The following is a 22,350-nucleotide window of genomic DNA, read 5'->3' as shown; positions in this document are numbered from 1 at the left end:
ATCTGTAAGCGAAGCAAATAATAATCAAAACTCGACAAGAAGCGGGAACACAGACGCAGTTAAAACACAGAAAACAGAACAGACATCCCCGGAATTTCAAGAGAGATTTCCAAGCATGCCACAAGCTGTAGACAAAGAAAATTCTAAAAAAAAATATCAACTCTGATTATAACAAGGACACAGAAACAGGAAACAGGCCATACCCTAGACAGAAAATAAAAAAAATCATATGAGAAGGAATTAGAACATGCCCAAACATATCACCAAATCCAAAAAATAAAAATAAATAAATAAATAAAATGTATAAAAGACGCAGTTTAAAAAAACGGCATTCCAAAAATTATTCATCAGATCTTTAAAGCACTTCACTTCGGTACTATAACATTCGGAAAAGAATACACGACAATTCGTGGTCATTGCCATTATAATCATTATTGTTGTTAGGAGCAAAAGCTCAAATGGAAAGAACTTCAAAGAATGCCGAACTGAATATACAGACACCGAGATTCAACAGAACAAAGGTTCATAAGCTAAGAAAAGGCACCAAGAGAAACCCGATTAATCAATAGCGGATGCACGTGCTGCAAATGAAATTATGTCAAAACATACTACCAAGCAAACACGTTGTGACACTCAACGCTGCGCTGAGGCCAATACCTTCACCCCCACCCTCACCCTCCCCCTCCCCCCACCTCCCACCAAGGATGCCGCCCCTGCCGTGGTCACCAGACCATCGACCCATACTCTCATTAATCTGCCTGACGAACACGACGTGGTTATGAATTAACAATGATTCAAAATCTAATTGCTGTACTGTGCAACTAATCACTAAAATCATAATCATAATCTCTCTCTCTCTCTCTCTCTCTCTCTCTCTCTCTCTCTCTCTCTCTCTCTCTCTCTCAAGCACGAATCCAAGAAATCCTGGACGCTGGCAAGTAAAAGCGAACGCAAACAAAAAAAAAAAAATAAAAAAATAAAAAAAATAAATAAAACGCGAATAAACCGACTCACCTATATCTATCTATCTACAACTGAATGGAATCAACGACCGGTACACCATAGACACGTGAAAAGACCCCACGAGTTTCTGTTGTATGAAGTACCCCTTCTTGACGTTATCGAAGGGAAGGAATTGCTTAGTAGCACTGCCGGTTACACATGGGGTTTCGAAAAGGAAGGAAGTACGCGCTAAATGAGTGCCGAGAGAGAGAGAGAGAGAGAGAGAGAGAGAGAGAGAGAGAGAGAGAGAGACGGGTCAATACCTACTGGCACAGAATGAACAAAATACGATTATTCCCACGTTGTACGTAAGTATCGGTCACACGCGGTGAAATGAGAGATCATTAACATCTTGATTCATCTCAGCCTAATAGTGAGAGCCAGAGAGCCTTTGCTGTTCGGGCTATCTCATGATGACGACGCTCTAATATAATGTTGCAACAGCTACATTCTACGTAGGTACCACCGGCTGCGTCTGACCTTAGTAAAATGATTACTTTAAAGCGTTCTGCCATCTTATGTAAAATGGGGCTGAAATAGAGCCAGCCAACACCCCCTTTCCCCAAAACAAATCGCTCCCTCACTTCTCTCTTTCTCTCTCCCTCACGTGCACAACTCCCACCCGAGGCCAAAACTCACGTGAGGTAGGCAGCCCCATCCCCCCTTTTCCCCCTCCCCTTTCCTCTCAAGCCAACTCACCTTCAATCTTTCTCAATTTCTTCTTTTCTCTCTCTCTCTCTCTTTCACACATACACACGCATCTCTACAACCAGGACCAATAGCCGTTAAGACTCCCTTCCAATAGAGCTACAATGTTAAAGACGATAGCGTCAAGTAAGAACGACAGCGCATGCGCCGCGCCAATGCTTGCTTTGCCAAACTTGTTCCAAGGTTCATATTGTTTGAACGCTTGCTTGCACCACAGGATTTAAACGGCCAAGACGTACCAAGTACTCACTGCTAAATTCAATAGTAGTATATTAAATATAATCGCATGCATATATATATATATATATATATATATATATATATATATATATATATATATATATATATATATATATATATAAATAAAAGGAGAGCACAAAAACACCAAAAGGGTAGAAATTATAGCGTTATATTTCGAAGACAACTGCTATATATACAGTTGAAGGAATGTTCCAAAAGTCGGCTGCTGTGTCACCTCTGTTGGCAGCTGCTTCTTAATCTTATTAGGCCAAACGTTGATTGGAGGAGGATTTTATCATACATCTTTGTTTAATCAGTGCTGATTCTACCATCTGGTTTTTGAACCGACAGTTGCTGTAAGATATGGCCAACAGAGTTCAGCTTTTGTTAACCACAAAAATAATCATTATCATAAATAGGGATGATTCATAAAATCCTCCTCCAACCAGCGTTTAAGAAGATTAAGAAGAAGCTGTCAACAGAGGCGACATAGCGGCCGACTTCTGGAACATTCCTTCAACTGTATATATATATATATAGCACTGTTCTCTACTTCCTAATCCATTACCTGTCAGTTGAGGAAGGCAGTTGTCTCCGTAATATAACGCTATAATTTCTACCCTTTTGGTGTTTTAACAGAAAAATATTTTACAGACACACACACACACACACACATATATATATATATATATATATATATATATATATATATCAATACCAACTAAACAAGTAACCTAAAACACTAAGTACGACGAACAAGACACAAGGGTACAATTAATAATATTCAAACTGCCTAATGTATTTTAACGTCTCCTGCTCTCAAGTCGGTCTGCCGTATTTTATTTTTATCTTTAAATGACTTTCTCCTCAGGATCATCTCAGTTGAGAGTGGTCGAATTTGATGGCAGATTCATACAGTATGTGTGTGTGTCTCTATAATATATATATATATATATATATATATATATATATATATATATATATATATATATATATATATATATATATATATATATTACTGTATATATAATATTAATAAAATTTCTTTTCAACATTAAGCTATTTGAAAACAGATAATGGCTCCAGATGAAAAAAAAAAAAACACTCCAGTCATTGCCATATTCATACGTTAACTACTAATTCGTAGCTGAATCACTTGTGCACAAAATTTCCCCCATATAAGCTGCGGCATACACCTAGGCATAAGGCTAATTATCAATGCCTCACACAACCATACGCTCAAGGCGACTCTCACCTCTAACCTGCACGCACTGCTAAGCTTCCTGGATATCGAGACCCTTCCTTTCCAGTGCCTCCTTCGTATCACATGTGCAGCAGTTTCAAAGTCTTCCTCCCTTCCTCCCTCCTAGCATTTCTGAATTACATTTCTGAATTACATTCGTTTCACAGACCTTTTCTTCCCCATTCTTTCCACATGACCAAGCCATATGAAAACACCTAGATTCTTCATGTCACCTGTGCTACTCGTCTATACATTTCTCACCCTTCATCAACCCGAGGCTTTTATTTTTTCTCATTTAAAATTATTCAACATTCACACTTCACTTCCATAAAACAGTTGGCTTAACACTCTCACCATACATTTCCTCTATGTTTCCAAAGACATTCCAAAACTCGCATATACACAACTTTTCTCCAGGATATATATATATATATATATATATATATATATATATATATATATATATATATATATATATATATATATAACTGCTTTCAGCAATAAACCATTAAAAGTTTGTAGGGCAGAGGGTGGGATTAGCAACCTCATCCCTACAACACTTGCTGAAAACTGCGATAACATCTCAGAGCCACCCATCTTATGGGGAAAAAGGTGTATGGTATGATTATATATACACACACACACATATATATAATATACATACATACATACATATATATATATATATATATATATATACATGGTATGATTATATACATATATATATATACATACATACATACGTAATATATATATATACATATATATAATATATATTTTACATACATACAGTATACTAAATTATACTGCTATATAAATGATATAATGAAAAGTATCAATTCTACTTTGCGATTTGATTACATCAACACCTTCTGAATATACTGTATATATGATGCATCGATTGAATATTTACTTTGATGCAACGCTAACTTTTAAGTGAGAAATTAAATAACTTATGACAGCCATTCTGAGGGAGAGCTGTTAGTAGCCAATAAATATGCTCTTTGTTACATGCACATAGACGAATTAGCAATAGTTTTACTCTAATCTCGCTTTCAACAACTTCCAGTTGAATTCTCTCTCTCTCTCTCTCTCTCTCTCTCTCTCTCTCTCTCTCTCTCTCTCTCTCTCTCTCTCTCTCTCTAAATTACATGCTGGATGCATGCATAGATATAAAAGTCGGATAATAAAGTAGAATACAGTTATTATACACACTACTGAGCTGAATACTGCACTGCTTCTAGCTGAATATTATTTTATTATTCTGCTCTAGAGAGCAAAATAATAAAAATAGGTAGTAAAAATGATGCGTGAAAGATAAGAGGGGAACAAATGTTTTTCTACTTCACCGTAAAACAATATGCATTAAGAATAAATGATTGAAATTTTAATTTCTGATCGCTGCAGAAATACTTCGAACTGCTTTTTCAATGGTTTGTATGTAATGCTACTGACGTCAGTTGCTGCGCATACAAGTAAGTAATGAACTGAAACATTTTCATGATACTCTACATCAGAAAATCTGCTGAGCAATATATTTCTTCGCAAGGCCTGTGTAGACTTAGTTTCAAGTTAAAGTACTCAATTTTGGTGGCTTTTCTGTATGAATTGCTCTAGGTTGAAGCGAAAACACCTAACTGAAGACAGCGGAAGCCAATTTTTCCAAACTTTACCAAGGGAAAAATATTCGGCGAAATCAGATTAATATGTATATATATATATATATATGTGTGTGTGTGTGTTTGTGTGCGTTTATGTATGTGTATGTGTGTATTTGCATCAGGCAACACTACAATAAATTTTGTTCGCAATGGTATATACAGTTTATTACGATTCGTGCTAGTCATTACGTAGAAAAGCATATTACCAGCAATTAAGGCAGTACGGATATACAGTATACTGTGTGTACATATTTACATCAATTCCATTAACTGTACCGTTAATAATTAGTTTCATTTACTATAACGGTAACTGCTGTCATTTATAGCACGAAAGCATGTCAACAGATAACTTACAACTGACCTAAAATGCTTTAAATAAAAAAAAAAAAAACTCATACTTGATAGTTTATAAACACGATGAGGCAAATCTACTTGATTTATGTCGTCATTTTTATGGCAAGAATACCATAAAAACAATAAGAATAACGATTCTGGGATCTCTTCAAGAACCAAACGAGACGAGTGTATACAAGCAAATACTTTGCTCTTCTTCTACAACCAAAACTGGCGCGATATGGAGGATGTAAAATATCTGGATAAGTACATAAAATATACCCAAAATAGAAAACACTAGTTACCGATCAACATCCAAAGTAATCCTGGATATTCAGGCATAGGTGTTACGCAAATAGAGCGCAAATATACGATGCTATAAACATATAGTGAATGCAGACCCAATTTTTGCAAATGAGGGCCGACGAAACGCCAAGCAACACCTACTCTAAAGTGTAAGAAAAGAAAGGAAGGAAGGAAGGAAACAAGACCAACATGGCGCCTTTTCCTCAATTCGCGCAGTCCGTTTGCTTCGGGCCTCATCGTCACCCACTGTCATTCGTGCAAGACTTCCCAGCCTGTCACAAGGATCAGTCCAAGTCGCAAGAGTTGACCTTATATGCCGTTGGCCTATGAGGTCTCTGGTATTCACTGACGATCCACCATTCAAGCACTGACCAGATCCAACGTTTCTGAACTTAATGCTCGAGGCATCAGTGGTTTGGCAGTATAGTATTGTATAGCGATACTGAGAAAACAAGAATAATGAAGAACTGCTTCTCCACATATGTAATCCCAGCCATTTTTTCTCTTCTTTCCAAGGTTCCAACGTGCTCTTGGGTCATCATCAATAATCCTTTAATTATCTCGCCAACAAAACAACAACTGAGGCTTAAATAAATCTTGTTATGTCTTGGGAGTTATTTGAATTTCATACATGAAGGCTAAGAAAATTATTCTTCCACAAGTTTTCAATCGTGAGAAAAACACAATGAAAAGCAGACAGTATAATAACTAGGAATAATTATCAAATAACATTATACATTCTGATGATATATATATATATATATATATATATATATATATATATATATATATATATATATATATATATATATATATATAATACTAATTTAATAATTATATATAATATAATTTAATCTTGGAACAAGAAGGTATTTAGACACCACTCAACCACTCAATAACGGAAATGACGGAGACACACACAGCAATAATAATACAGTGTTTCATGTTCATTACTTAAGGTCAGGTGCGGAACACAATTAAAACCAACATTCCGGATGCAGCTATTATATATCTCATTGCAGCAACAACAACCAGATGTGTGAATACAACTTAACAAAATGAACACACCCTTATATAATTCAACTATTTCTACGAATACCCAATACGCCTGCGTACATAATATCAAGTAGAGAGACAAATGACCTCATTCCATAGCTTCTACGGAATAGATTTCCAGCCTATTTGAACGTGAGGACTAATTTCTACGTTTTCCCTTGTTGTGAAGGCTTCCCTCCCTTCTCACTATATACTCAGGTTTTCTCGTTTCCTTTTTTTTTTTTTTTTTGCGTATCCCTGGTTTATGTTGTTGTAAGGGAAGCTGTCTCTTTTTTACTCTGTGTTCGTTTACCATACAGAGAGAGAGTGAAAAATGGGGGTAATCAAACCAAGGTACTGATTAAAAAAAATGAGATAAAGTACACTACATCCACAGTCAAACTTATGAATTACCGGTAAAACCCCTTTCGCAAAAAATTTAGAATAAAATAAATAAATATATAAATTGACAACAAACCAACTGCTTCCTTTCTCTGCAAATATTTATTCCTTTCCGCTTTGCATCGTACTTCGTTCATTATATTATATATAATGTTTCATGGTGATTCACCTTAAAAGCCATTTTCCACTGAAGACAATTTGTGCTTCCACCAAAGATCAAATGTCTAGCTCTTAAGTGTGCATGCAATTTCTCATAATGATCGTAACCCTTTCTCATGACGAATATTTTTTCCTATTCATTACAGGCAGTTCTTTTCTTTCTCTCTCTCTCTGCACGTCATCTTTTTACTGTAGACAGTTTACCCATAGTCAACCGTATTTTTCTCTTCGTCACTGGGTTTTCCTATCACTCGGGAAACATCCTTCGTCCCCCATGAAGTTCTCCCTTCGCTGCAAAACCTTTCCTCTAAAACCAGCTCTTCCTTCTCACTCTGAATCCTTTCTCATCTTAATTGTAGTCTTCATTTCCACAGTGAATCCATTTTTCCCTCTTAGCTGTATTTTGTCCGCGCTGTGAATCCATTTTCAGTTTTCTATAAAAGAAAACTATTGTGTCGGCTTTGTTTGTCAGTCCGCATTTTTTCTGTCAGCCTACAGATCTTAAAAACTACTGAGGCCAGAGTGCTGTAAATTGGTATGTTGATCATCCACCCTCCAATCATCAAACATACCAAATTGCAACCCTCTTGTCTCGGTAGTTTTTATTTCATTCAAGGTTAAATTACGCCATAGTCGTACGTCTGGCAACGATATAGAACAGGCCACCACCGGGCCGTGGTTAAAGTTTCGTGGGCCGCGGCTCATACAACATTATACTGAGACCCCCGAAAGATTGACCTATTTTCGGTGGCCTTGATTATATGCTGTACAGAAAAATCGATTGCGCCGAAGAAACTTCGGCACGTTTCTTACTTGTTTCTTCTTAATTTACTTTTTTCTTCTCACGGTAAATCCTTTGTTCTTCTTAAATGTAGTTTTTGCTCTCTGCTTTGGATTTAGGTTTCCCATTTATTGTAATTTTTTTTTTACTGTGATAAATGTGTCCTTTCTATTGTAGTTTTCCATTTTGACTGTGAATAAATTTATCCACATCGCTGCATTTTCCTTTCCATGCGAATGCATTTTTCTTTTACCTAATTTTTAATTTTCATTGTCAATGTGAGTACGTCTTTTCCTCTTCATTGTTGTTTTATCCGTATTTTCCTGTTTGGTGAATTTCGTTTACACAAAGAACCCATCTTTCCCCTCTTTATTTCAGTGTTACCTTTCCATCGTGAATCCATTTCTCCTGAAGTCTACAACAGACTTTTTAACCATGCGTCGAATCCTACCCTCACTGTAACAACCTCTCCTTCCACCGTGAAACCCCTCAGCAAGGAATACTTTGCCCTATGCAAGCTGATAAGAATCTCCCTGCAAGGCAACACAGCCGCTTCACAGTAATAAGATAATCCCTCAGATAAGGCGTGGACTACTCACACATCTTCCAATTCCACGCCGCCAACCGTTCCAGTTAGCTTTCCGGAAGTGGACTTCAGCTTGAAATCGCACACCCAACACCTACACGCCGCTCAAAAGAGAGAGAGAGAGAGAGAGAGAGAGAGAGAGAGAGAGAGAGAGTCGTTGGATGATACTGGCTACTGAAGGTTACATGTGATTAAGCTTTTCATAGCACCTCATTTCAAATTACCTCTTTTTAGTAGCGTTCATTGCATCTAAAAGTTAACACCCAATTTTTAATAAGTTTCGATGATAAGGCGATATCGCGCTTACATAATTACTTGGAGAAAGAGCTTCGAGCGAGAATGAAAAACAGTAAGTTCAGTCACGTTTCCTGGCTCTTACAAACTCCTCAGTGACGTCAATCATAGAAGTCTCTGCCTGTTTGTCTGTCCGTCCGTCTCTTCCCCTTACATATATATATATATATATATATATATATATATATATATATATATATATATATATATATATATATATATATATATATATATATATATATATATATATATATATATATATATATATATATATATATATACATATATATTCGATAACACTGTTCTCTGATTTATTGTCGCCCCTTTTGGACAAAACATTTGATAACTTTCTGCATATCATTAATCTGTTATCCCTGGATAAGTACAATGAACTCTCAAGTCATCACTGACAAAATTCCTATGAGTGGGAAACTGAACAGGCAATCAATTTGCTTTTAAATACCTTACTGTATATATAAAGTTCTTTATAAATAGATGACTCTACACTTCATGCTACAATGTACAGTTTATTTTTCATTCTAAAGCGGAACTTCTCAAGGTTTCGATATTAAATTATATCCCGCACACAGGACCAGCCGATTCAGACATGTGCACAAGAGAGCTGCACGGGCCAGCCATAACGGCTGGCAGCAGCGGCAGCAAGGGGCTCCCTCCGTACAAAGCCGAAACCGGCGACGGCAGCAAGGATCGAGACGCTTCCTTGGTCACATGGACGGCCAGGTGACGAATTTCTTCGCCGGAGCTTCGTCTCTCCCCCCCGCCCCTTTCTCTCTCTCTCTCTCTCTCATAAACCCTTTCTCGCTCAGTTCTTATACTCATTTTTCTGGCCTCGCATTTTTCCCCTTCACACTACGCATCTTCAATAACACTTCTTCGATATTTACGTATTTTTTTTTTACCTATCTAGTCTCACCTGACCCCGGAATAGTGGGCTCCCCAAGGAAACTCTTAAAATCACCATTTATTCATTAATTTATATAAAAGGAAATAACTCAAAAACAGATTATTGACAGGAGGCTTCACTGAATGTCCTAAATTGAAAGAAGAGAAACATTAATCAGTTTTACCAGTGCGGCTTATCGGTCACCTTCCGTCGACCTACATCTACGGGTTATAAAACTCCCGCTAAGAATACAGCAGGTTTACCACCGTTTGCTTATAGGTGCAAGTAGATCATTGCCAGTGGTCTTCAGGTTGAAAATATATGGCAAAGCGCTTGTAATTTCTATTCCCTATCGAATAATACGAGAGAGAGAGAGAGAGAGAGAGAGAGAGAGAGAGAGAGAGAGAGAGAGAGAGATTTTGCTTGTATACTTACTCCTTATAAGATAGAGGGAACATTGTTGCTCAAATTACTAGCTGCTTACAGATAGATTATAGATAGAGTCAAGTGTTATGCTTATAAACTTGGAGAGAGAGAGAGAGAGAGAGAGAGAGAGAGAGAGAGAGAGAGAGAGAGAGAGAGAGAGAGAGAGAGACTTTCGTTTCCTTACAGGGCAAACCTATGGAACAGTCATCCTTGCAACGTGCAGGTTTGTAATGTGAGACTTTTAGCCACCATAAAATTGTTACGCTCTCTTCTTCTCCTCTTTTTTCATTGTATTGATAAAATAAAGTTATCCTTTTTACGTTTTTGTATTGCTTTTTCGGTCTTTCTTTTATTTGTTCAGCATGGGAGCATTCTAAAGGGAGACGTTCGGTATTCAATCTAAAGGGCTTTTGGCCTATTCTCTGAATGCATCCCAAGATTGATCTATAAAACTACAGTATATCTATATATATATATATATATATATATATATATATATATATATATATTAGTTACACGAGCACGGGTCTCTGGTCTACACAGGCATCTTATAGCAAAACTTTGTACTAGGAAGCCAATGTTGTGGTTAAATTGATGGCGAGCATGTTCGTACCAGCGTGGCATCACCTTGACGACCGTACAAGACTTCAGTTTCGTACCAAGGAGGAAGAAAAAAAAAAAAAAAAAAAAAAAAAAAAAAGTTTTTTTGTCGCACAAGATGCAGGGCGCCGCCATAATGCTGGTCTGCTCTTCTGCAAAGCCAAAATTTTCCATCCCAACTGATATTTGAACTGCATCCATGAGAGGCCTTTCTTTGGTGTACAATCCGTAGAGTTTTTCATTTTAGTTGTCATCCCCTCCTCAACGCCGAGGGCAGTTGGCGTCCTTAGCCATCAGTTTCCTGGCATGGATTATATAGATAAAATAAACGTCTCTAGACATTGGAGAAAATGCGGCTGACATCCAAATGTCCTTGACTCCCAACACAGATGACCAATTCTGGTTACTGAGTCAGGAGTACCATGGTAGTCACACGTCCCCATACCGACCTTGCGCCGTTATTTATTTATTTAATATTATATAATAGGTCAAAGGTTAAAGCTGGGACTGTGCGCCCTTAGGATTTGGGGCCTAACTCCATCCTCTTAATGTGCCCTGACCTCCACGAAAGACGGGGAACAACTGACACAGTTTTACAAATATGTCTTTTCTATCAAATTCACAATGGCACACCGGCCATTTGAAATACCCCAAATTTAAACAAAGAGTTTCGTGTTTTTTTCATTAGTGGGATTAAATCAACACATTATGTCCCATCAAGGGGTATGAGAGAATTACGTAAAATTTCGATCAGATCATCAGCAGTCCAAGCACCAAAATCAGAGGTAGAGGTAGAGAAATGAAAAAATACAATCCATCGCTTACCAAAGGTATTCATCGCTATTTACTTTCTAAATTTTAATGCCACCAAAAGTTATCATGAGCATGCATTTCGGCCTGCGAAGCGAGGCCATGAAAGCAGTCTTAATGAACATGCATTCCACCAACAGAATATTTAGCACTATTAATTAGGTGCGGATAAAAAAACATCCATTTTTCGGGAAATTACACAGCATTGTTAATGTTCTGTAATGAGCAATGTTTCTATAATAGTAATAATGGTCTGTAATGAGCAATATCACAACAACAATAACATCAAAGGACTGCTTCTTCACCTCTTCCTGATATTACTACTATTACTACTACTGCTATTTTAAAATACACGATACCAAAACCCCCTTAAATAATACACCAATGATCTTACTATTTTGAAGAGGGCTGACGTCGACTACATATACTAAAATAAATTTTATGAAAATAAGGTTGCATGCATTACTGGTTGTCTTTATGTATGTGTTGTTTAGTTTCCTTTCACTCCCTACGCCATTTCCCACTGCAGATGTAAGCTCCAGCACACGAAGTCTTTTGGAATGAAGATGCAAGCGCATCTGGTCTCATCCCACGACATACATTCAACTACCAATTGCAAATTCACTGCTCAGATCAACAGCAGCTCAATGGGATCTAACGATATTGGTCTCAAGAATTCCAGGTCGCTCAGGAATCGAACCTACGACCTTTCGCTGGAGAATCAAACGTCCTGGTCACTGGAATATAAATCTACTGAACATCCGCTAAGGAAGGGTAGCGAACTCATCCCAAAGATGCCCGCTATAAACAATATTATATATACTATATATAAATATATATATATATATATATATTATATATATATATATATATATATATATATATATATATATATATATATATATATATATATTGATTGGTCTGGACTGCTACTGTAATTCAATATTTCCCAGATTCACCAAAAGTAAATCAATAGTAAATATCTGGTGGTCTCAATAAGAAACGCTACTTTTGCCTCGCTTTCGATTGGAAAGTGTTCGTTTGTAAGAATCATATTGCTGGCAAGATGAAAGATGTCGAGAGCACCTCTACCTCAAGGTCATGGATAATCGGTCACCAGCAACTTTCAGAGGCAAGACAGTCTTTTCCCTTCATCCGAGCTTTACTAACAATACCAACTCATAATGGCAAAGTCAAGTCCACGTCTGTTGTTCAGCCTGATGAGAGCCAAGGTCCTTCACAGCATATTTGAAGGACCTTGATGAACAGCATATTTGAAGGACCTTGATGAAAGCGTTGAAGATGCCTACTAAGTTTCCCATGGGAGAAACATTCGTTCGCATCATTCGTTTACAAGTAGATACCTTGAGTAGACAAATGCCAGCACTGCTTTTTGTTCATGGGAGATATCGATAAAATCGTATATTCATTCACAATTGCACATGATTCATACTCCAAGTGACCATATCTCCGCGTATACGAACCAATACATTCGCGCCCAGCCAAAGCAGTACCTCTGCACACCCAAAATATTCATCATACAATAATACACATTTAAATTTTACTTTAATGCTTCGTAAAAAACGTCTATTGTTTCACGCTGAGTGACATGTCAGCCAAATCGACTTGGTTCTGTCCAGCATACTGGAGTATTATGATTTCATCATCAGTTGTACGAGGCAAGAGATGGCAAGCATAGAAACTTCTCGAAGCCAGCTGATGACGTAGTGTGAGGGAGTGAAGTAAGTGCCCGCCCCCCAACCCCCCCACCCACACGGGGAACGGGAATTCTCGTCTGGGACTGGGAGAGTGGGCGAGTGGCAAGATTCTGTCTGCCTATGGTCTCCGATCCAGCCCGCTGACGCTGGCGGACGTATGTGGTGGAGAAAGAGATTTGAAATGGGGAAACAAAAATCTCTGTATTCTGTATTACGCCATGTTTTCAGTGTGTTATGTGAACGCCATTCCCATAATTTCCCCATCATAACGTCATTTCCAATACTTGCGTCTTACGTGTATTCCCTCTATTGCCTCCTCTCCTCAGCTCAGCCTTCCCTTCATCTCCGTCTCAGTTCCGTTTTTGACTCACTGGGGTGTGGGACTGACGGCTGTGTGCAGGACCCACAGTGTGTGATACTTCTATTTATTTACGACCACACTTGCAAAATCTCATGCTACTTGAGTTTGATCATAGTTTTAGAACTAGCAACAGGCGTCTCTCTCTCAGATATATTATCTATTAAAGATCGCTTCAACTCTCACTGTATTTTTATGCCTCTTTGTTTAAAGAGTACTCATGCCGTCGACAATAATCGTAATGTAAGAGAGAGGATAGAAACGCCAAATCCTGCCGACCCAGGAAAAGTTACGTACTTTCCCGAGGTTCGACCCTAGGTCTATATGGTAACTTTCACCCTGCATACTTATACAGTATAGCCTATGGCCGGTGGTCGAAGAAGACTGGCCCCGAGCAAGGCGAGCGTAAGTCTAAACGTGGGCGTTTTATCAACCAAACGCTACCAGTGTTACACATAAAATAACTGGATGGACACCCACTGAGTTTTATCATGAAGAAATTATCTTTTATTGTAGTAGCTTTTGATGTATGATACTAATCTTCACATAACTGAAATAATTTCCTAATGCCTTTCTATACCTATTCTGGCCCACTTCTTGCTCACTAATCTAACGGTGACTTTTGGCTCATTCCAAACGAACATATGTAATTACTACTACTGCTACTAATCATCTTGTCTACCTAAACCAATATCAAACCACGAACAAGCCGATCACACAGCCTAGTTGCATCAGATTTACCTTTTATTGGCACTGCATCTTTTTCTTCTATACAGTCCTTATGTCGTATGACTATTACATGCAAGCAAAGTTATCATTGAATTCACTGGCTGAGAAAAGATATATAGATTACTGTGTACTTTGCTTTCAATCTTTAAGTACAGTCCCGCTGACCTTGGACGCTATCGAGTAAATGCAACGTGCAAGCAGATAACGGTACCACTGATGGCTGTTCACAGCTTGCCACACCCAACCTTTCGAATGAAAGGAGCACAAATGTTATAAATCCCTTTCCAGTTTACCATCGCACCTGCAGCAGCACCAGTCATCGAGGAATTCAGCAGAAAATTGAATAAAACAAAACAAAACCTCCACAGCAACAAAGGCAAGCTAACGATAGAATCAATGACTCATCACTGCAAAGAATAAAGACACACATGACAGAAATATAGCAAAAACAATAACTATTACAATGCTGCCATTTTCAAAATATCCCCCACCTCATGCTTGCAGAACAGATCACAGGAAAAACTTACGCACAAACAGTGTGTCTACCGGCTAAGAGGAAAAACAGTCAATCCTATAAGCAAATACTGTCAGTATGAAGACAAATATTCTAATTCGTCGTCACATTCTCACTACTGAATATTACTTCACCATCTGTCACCTCTTACCGCTGTCTATCTCCGTAATATTGCCTAGCTCATTTAAATTACGTGTAACAAGGACACTACTGAACAGTCCTTGTGGCCAAATACTTGTACCATTTAGCAAGAAAAAAAAATTCTCTTTAAAGAATTATTTGTTACCAGGAGATTTTACTGAGCCTTCCAAATCATCCATGTTCTAAAGTCAGTTTGTTCTGAATGCCATCTGTTAAGTGAACTGCCTATTGACACTTCTCATTTTCTAGTTAATTACATTTAAGCATATTTTGTAGATGCTTGCTTTGATGATTCTGGACGAGTGTCTCAAAAACATTTGGGCATTTTTCGATGTGTTACTGTCATACTCCTTTCACAATCATTCAAAGTTCCCTCTTCTCTTAATAACTTAAAATGTGATGGTTGAATGACCCATCAAAACTCCATTTTCTTTAATGTGACATCATCAAATGGAGTTCCCATGAACCACCAGAGGTAAGAAAAATGTCCATTTGCAAAAATATACAGACATCCACAGCACATGCAGTTTGTATATTCACAGACATTTCTAAAGACTGCATAAAGGGCGAAAACAATTCGATGCTAGAAATAGAACTACAAGCACACGCACCTATATGCTCGCACAACTCACTACTGACAAGCGCTCTGCTAAACGGAAGCAATGAGTATCATTAATATTCCACAAGCTACCTGTCATGAAAGTAAACCCCCAAGGTAATCGAATGTACAAGGTCACGTTTACAACTCTTTCTGACGAAATATCCACGAAAAACTGCAAAATAAAAATACTACGCAAGACAATCTGTAAAATTATATAAACGGTATTAAAGGAATAACTCATTTAAATACTTCCATTAACAGAAATCATACCGATACTTGTAAAAACATAAATGCAGCGGTTAACACATGGTGCGAGGCCCCCTCTCTCTCTCTCTCTCTCGGACGCATAACATTCCTCGAAGAAAGCAGGAGTCAAAACAAACACACGCGTTTGCTATCCAGCTGCCAAAAGATTGTAGCCAGTATTACGTGTCATAACTATTTAACTTACTGACATTCCACGCACGTGTCTTACTGCTTGCGTTCACAGAGGAACCCACCGTGCACCATACAAGGTCATTCGACTAGCTCGAAGGTTTTGTTGTTTTATATTAAACCAGTCTTGCGCTGGCACAGGCTCTTGCTCTAGGGCAACCCTTAAGGTCGAAGATTATAAGAACAGTTCTTGACACTTTAATTTGTGGCATAAGAAGGTTTCTGTAAATAATAATAATAATAATAATAAAATACATGCTACACAGGTATATATATAGCAGACGAGTGGGTTAGTTAAGGGGTTAACTGGTGTGCTGAATTTTTATAGGCCTCCGGACGATGCTACTGTATCCAGTGCAGAAGGCGTTGCGATCCTCTTGGCCTATTTGATGGAGGTAGCTGGAGGGGAGTGTTTCCCTGGGTATCCCTAATGATATCACTGTAACATCAACCCACGGCCAATAAAAAATCAGCACACCAGTCAACCCACCAAATGTACCAAATAAGTCTTCTCTATATAACTGCGTAGATGTATCTTAATTCATTCACTTATTGTTACTTTTAATATAATAATAATAATAATAATAATAATAATAATAATAATAATAATAATACATTCCAGTGTTAACACAAGGCCAGCATATATTAACAACAAACTTGTTGCCAGGAATGCTAGAACGAGCTACAGAGTATCCTGAATCTAACAAAAACAACAGCTATAAAAGCAGCCAACTTTTGCTTTATACATGTGTGTGTGTGTGTGTTTTAAGATTACCAAATAATTTTGAGAGATGCAAAAATTAAATCAAGCAAAAAGCTGACTCATGACGGAGAGGTAGATAAGGAAGACAGACAAAAGCATGAGTTTTAAGTCAAAGCAATTTGATAACAAAAAAAAGATACATTTAGCTAGTCAAAAAAATAATAATAGATAACTTTGGAAATCCCCGGAGAGGACAGATAAGAACGATAACGAAGAGGAAAATCAACTGAATTTTGATAAGCCAGCGCAAAGCGACTGCTTCTCTGCTAGAATTACTTTGCAATCTCCATATGACATATTACTGCAGAATACACAAGATTCACACCATCTTATTTAAAAAATACACAAATACAGTATATATATATATACATACATACATATATATACATATATATATATATATATATATATATATATATATATATATATATATATATATATATATATATATATATATATATATATATATAATTATAATTATGTATGCGGATAATTCCCATGCGGACAATTTCTATCCGGACAATATATGGGCAATTGCCAGGCTGACGTTTGTCACCCGGACAATTGCCATTGGTTCGAAAATATAATAGATAAAAATGAAGGAAATAGCTACATTATAGTTACGGTATGTGGAATGATTTTTTTTTTTTGGCTGTTTCTTTCAGGATTACAATTTACTTATGTTTTAATTATAATTTAGTTACTGGTTCGAAAAAATAATACATAAAAGGAAGGAAAAAAGGTAACGCAAAAATATCGCAATTGAAGTAAAGAAGTTTATACTTAAATAAAATCGCATTTAATTCCAAAAAATATATTGGTATAAACCATGTTTAAATCCTATTATACAACTTCAGAAAATATGTAAGTTATAAGCAATGGAACGTAGAAAGGTAATTTTATCGTCAGGATTATAGCGGCTGACTATCTACTCTAAGCGATTGTTTATGTTCTTATACTTATTGGTAGTAGATCTCTCATCTCCTCTTTCCATGTGAAGCACTTTTGTTTGGGATAAAACTTCCTCCTTCATGAGACGATCTATGAGTTTCCAAATGTTAGGGTGAGGGTGTTCAACATTATTTGATAGCGCTGTGAAATCCTTCGAGACTGTTGTTTGTTCGAGGCACAGACCTATGAGTTCTTAGGTTCATACTCCAAATGGAAATTGGAAACAATGGAGTAGCCCTTCTGCGATTTCCACCTCTCCCTCCCATGACTCCGAGGTAATTTACCTCAAAGTGCGAGAGAAATTCTTCAGGGGTATCGTCATCCCCTGAAAGTTTCTCAAAACCTGTGGGCACATCACCAATTGGTAAAAAAGCAAGTGCAGAGAAACAACGTACGGTATCTTAAGACAAATTTCGTTATCATTGTGGTATCGAACCTTAAACCCCAAATCAACAATTTTCCTGTAATTCGCTTTGCAGAAGTGGAAGAAGCATCCACTCACATCAGTGTCAGGAAAAGTATATTTAATTGCCTTAAATGATCCTTTTTCAAAGTCACTCAATATAGCTGTTGGATTTTGTTGCAGGAAGTCTTGGGCTTTTTTGTATAAAAAATTTTACAACTTTCCTCTGTTTTGTTTGGAAGAAGGGCAAATATACGAGGAAAACTACACTTATCTACTGTACTTGGACATGGATGGTGAAAAGCTGATAAAAATTGCTGGTGACAACTTAAAGGTTCTATCAAGGGCCCAGTTTCTGTACCTTCTTAAATGTTCAAACCCTACTTCAGCAGCAAATATCAGATTGCGATTATAGTCTTCAGCTCCTGAATCATACTGCAGATACTTTTCCCCAGATGAAAGAAGTTGAAAATTTGTTGGAATGCAAAATCCTGCCCTTTCCACAGGGATAATAGGAGCACTGAAAGTTTGCTGCCTCCATCGACGAATATTTCTACTTAGATGCTGGACGTCTTGTACTTCAGCTCGCGCGCAACTGTCCAACGGCGACAAACAGCTTGCAACTAACAATCTTGTAGATGAATTATTCGAGGCAACATCTTCTTTTAGCTTTACAACAGCACGCCTGGCATCAACTGTACTTTTAGATGTTTCATGATTATGCTCGTTGATAGTTTTATCAACTCGTAGTTTTCGGCTTTTGATTTTGTGTGTAATCGTGCTTTACACGATTTTTGTTTCCTCTTTGCACACTCCCAGTAAATTACAGATTTGTCATTATTGTATCCATTTTGATGGTACATGTACTGTAGACCACCAACTACAATATCTTTGCCACGCTCACTTTTAATGGCAGAAGCCACAGCTAAGGGCTGTAAAAAATAAGTAAAAATGTTCACTACCAGAGTCTGGAAGTGTGAAATACAATAGATGGAACCCATGACGGACTAAAGTATTGCTTAGGCTCAAGAACAAGCCTTTTGCTTAAAAACACTCAACAGAATATTTACTAAACGAGCAATTTTGTAAAATAACACTTATTCTGACTCAACTAAGATTTCTAAACAGGGATTTTGCTTTGGACCACTTATTTAAACTACAGATATCCAAATTAGTAATTTGTAAAGGAGTGCTTATTAGGAATAATCTTTTATAAGAAACAAATGAATTAAGCATGGAAATTGTCCGACTGTCTACTGTCTGCATGACACTGGCACTGGCAATTGTCCCGATGGCTATTGTCAGCTTGGCAACAGTCCGGCTGGCAACTGTCCTAGAACCATATATATACCTGTATAATACAAATGTATTATATTTATAAAATATTTGTATTATATATAACTTTATATATATTATATACATATACATACATATATATATATATATATATATATATATATATATATATATATATATATATATATATATATATATATATATATATATATATATATATATATATATATAATGCATGCGTGTTACACATACAGAAACATTTAGAACACGTATACCATCTTTTAAATAAACCTCACCCTACACCTCAAAACTAACCACAGAGGGCGCAGAATTTCCGTTCACGTGTACTCACCTCCGAGAGGGTATCGTTACGGGAACTCCCATAAGGGTCGGATAATAGTTCCAGGCTCTTGGATACCCAGAGCAAGACTTCTAACTTACGACAAGGCGATGAAAGTCGCGCTACCATTGAGAAAGTGTTTCTTGGCCGCAGAAAACCTCGATGAGAAACGCCACCAATCTTTTCCTGGGCAGGGAATGGCACTAGTGTGGACTGCACTCTTCCTCCAGTGCGTGTGGACTGGTATTTGGTGGAAGTGCTTGTGCTTTTACTAACTAGGGCCATATCAAAGCTCTGTATCGTGAGGCTTTGGCAACAATATATGGGGGGAGGAACTGGGACGGGAGAGAGTAAGGGGGTTGCGGAGGTAATGGAGGGGGGAGTACGGGATTATCAAATTCAGATATGATTACTCTAGCACCCTGGTGTGCACGTGGATCCAAGCACTAACGACAGATGCCCCAAATACTGATTTCACTCAAACATCTGATGCTTTTTAGTTTTTCTCTATACAGCATTGAGGTATTAAACCTCTATTGAGAGAGAGAGAGAGAGAGAGAGAGAGAGAGAGAGAGAGAGAGAGAGAGAGAGAGAGAGAGAGAGAGAGAGAGAGAGACTACTGAAGTATCAAATGAATGAGCTAGTCACTTAAGTAAGACTTACCTTGTCGGGGTTTTAGCGTTTTTGTCCCTCCCCTCCTCTCTCTCTCTCTCTCTCTCTCTCTCTCTCTCTCTCTCTCTCTCTCTCTCTCGTTATCTAAATACAGCTACAACCCACAACAGTCTAACAATTATGTACCTATTTCACAGAATAGATCATTCGAGGTATACGTGCCGAGAGAGAGAGAGAGAGAGAGAGAGAGAGAGAGAGAGAGAGAGAGAGAGAGAGCAGGCAAAAAGTGCAATATATCTGTGCTGGCGAAACATGAGTCTGGGTTCAACATGTACTGGCAAACGATAGGGGCAAAGAGTTCACGAGTGACTTCTCCCGAAAGCAAACGAACGAAAAGTAACCAACGTCAATCGACTGATATGATTAGGCAGAAGAGATAAATAACAAGAGGGACCTCGAAAACTGCATCAGACACCTGAAAGCAAGAAAGAAAGCTACTAAGGTCCATAGTCATTTCCCTATCAGGAAGATGTTATCTCCCCTGACCTAACCCACTGCAACGGCGATAAACTCAGCATTCAAACACAGTGACGTCATGACCATCTCTTTGCCAGGAAAGATGACATGTGCACCGTAAAATACTCTGCATGTACTAAACCTTTTCATTCCGTAATCCAACTAGTTTTTGCTGTGACTCCTTAAATAACACGTACTTTATTTATTAGATCAAAAATTTACATAATATATATGGGGTGGTTTTCCAGACATGCAACTTAACGTTCACTGTCAAATTCATCTATTACTGATTAAATCTATCTCCTTATCTATATGGCTGTGAGTGTTTGTGTGTGCGAGTGTTTTTAAAAAGGATAATTTTTTAAGTCAAGGTTGATCACCCAAAACCATTTATCACCGTTCCACTTGTACAAGCTACAGTAACTTATGACTGATATAATGTTCTCTAGCACTGATTTTACATTCTCTTTTCTTCTTCTTCTTCTGTATCTCTTCGTTCCATTCGATATTCAACGTCAGAATGACGAGCAATGTAATAAACTTTTCACAAGGTCATTCCCAATGGATTCGAATCTGGCGAGACTTGTACCTAGTTTGAGATTTGTTTTTTGATATCAATTCTTTTCCATAGTTTGAGCTCTTCCTGAATTACATGTTCTTCACACGACTAACCTCCAGCTCAGCGAAGTTGACTTACAATAGGTATATTCGGCACTTTAAGGATCCAATGGTGATGACCTGATGGTCTCGCTCGGCACGTATGCTCACACGCTCACGCGACCTCTTGCACGGTTATGAGGCTAGTAACCTCATCCCAAAGACCATCCCTTATGAATTTACAACACGCCTTAAGAGCCTAGTGCGAGGAATGTCAGTGGGTCACAATGGAACCCCTGCAACGAAGTCGGTGAATTCCTCCTTATCGCCGAGGGATTGTTGCAGTACTTCGCATCGGGTTCAAATTGCAGTAAAGAAATTACAAGGAATTTATCGGGTTCAAGTTACTGTTAAGAAATTACAAGAAATTATAAGAGAAATGCCACTTAAAATACTGAAAGAAAATGAAGGCACATGAAAGCACTTCAGATTACTAAGATTTGTGGTGACAGGCTTTGAAGAAGCATGCAAGCATCGTCCATATGAAAGACACAAAGGGGAACATTAAGCAACCGGGTCTGCGTACACAAACACACAGTATTAGAGTCGTAACAAGTATGCGGTCTTTACCGAAACATTTTGGAACATGGATCATTAATTATAATACGAAAAAGAGGCGAAATGCAAAATATAAGGAAAGGTCCTTTTATAACGAGACTCATTAAAATGCACATAAACAGCGCAACTCTTCATGATAATCACACTTACACACACAGCCGCAACTGCACCATCAGCAAGTGACAAAACGATAACGAGAGTAACAAAGTAAATACATATATAAAAAATTCGTGTATGCAGACATATTAAAGCCACGAATACCCCTTAT

At 37.6% G+C, this 22,350-nt stretch overlaps 1 protein-coding gene across 22 annotated transcripts in view; it reads right to left on the bottom strand.

Moving 5' to 3' along the window:
- Nucleotides 1-22,350, bottom strand: part of tim (timeless) — a 510,805-nt gene that overhangs the window by 466,293 nt on the left and 22,162 nt on the right. For 3 of the 22 annotated variants that reach the window (XM_067091831.1, XM_067091844.1, XM_067091850.1), the window contains exon 1: nt 19,752-19,981. The exons of 14 other annotated variants lie outside the window; for them this stretch is intronic. The gene's annotated coding sequence lies outside the window, so the exon portion shown is untranslated. Of the gene's footprint in view, nt 1-19,751; nt 20,051-22,350 lie in introns of those variants that run through there. 5 more of the 22 variants (XM_067091834.1, XM_067091843.1, XM_067091848.1 and 2 more) reach the window with 5 other exon arrangements.

The sequence above is a fragment of the Macrobrachium rosenbergii genome, chromosome 48 (genome assembly GCF_040412425.1).
Source record: "Macrobrachium rosenbergii isolate ZJJX-2024 chromosome 48, ASM4041242v1, whole genome shotgun sequence".
Taxonomy (NCBI): Eukaryota; Metazoa; Arthropoda; class Malacostraca; order Decapoda; family Palaemonidae; genus Macrobrachium; species Macrobrachium rosenbergii.
This window is presented reverse-complemented; position numbering and strand designations above follow the sequence as displayed.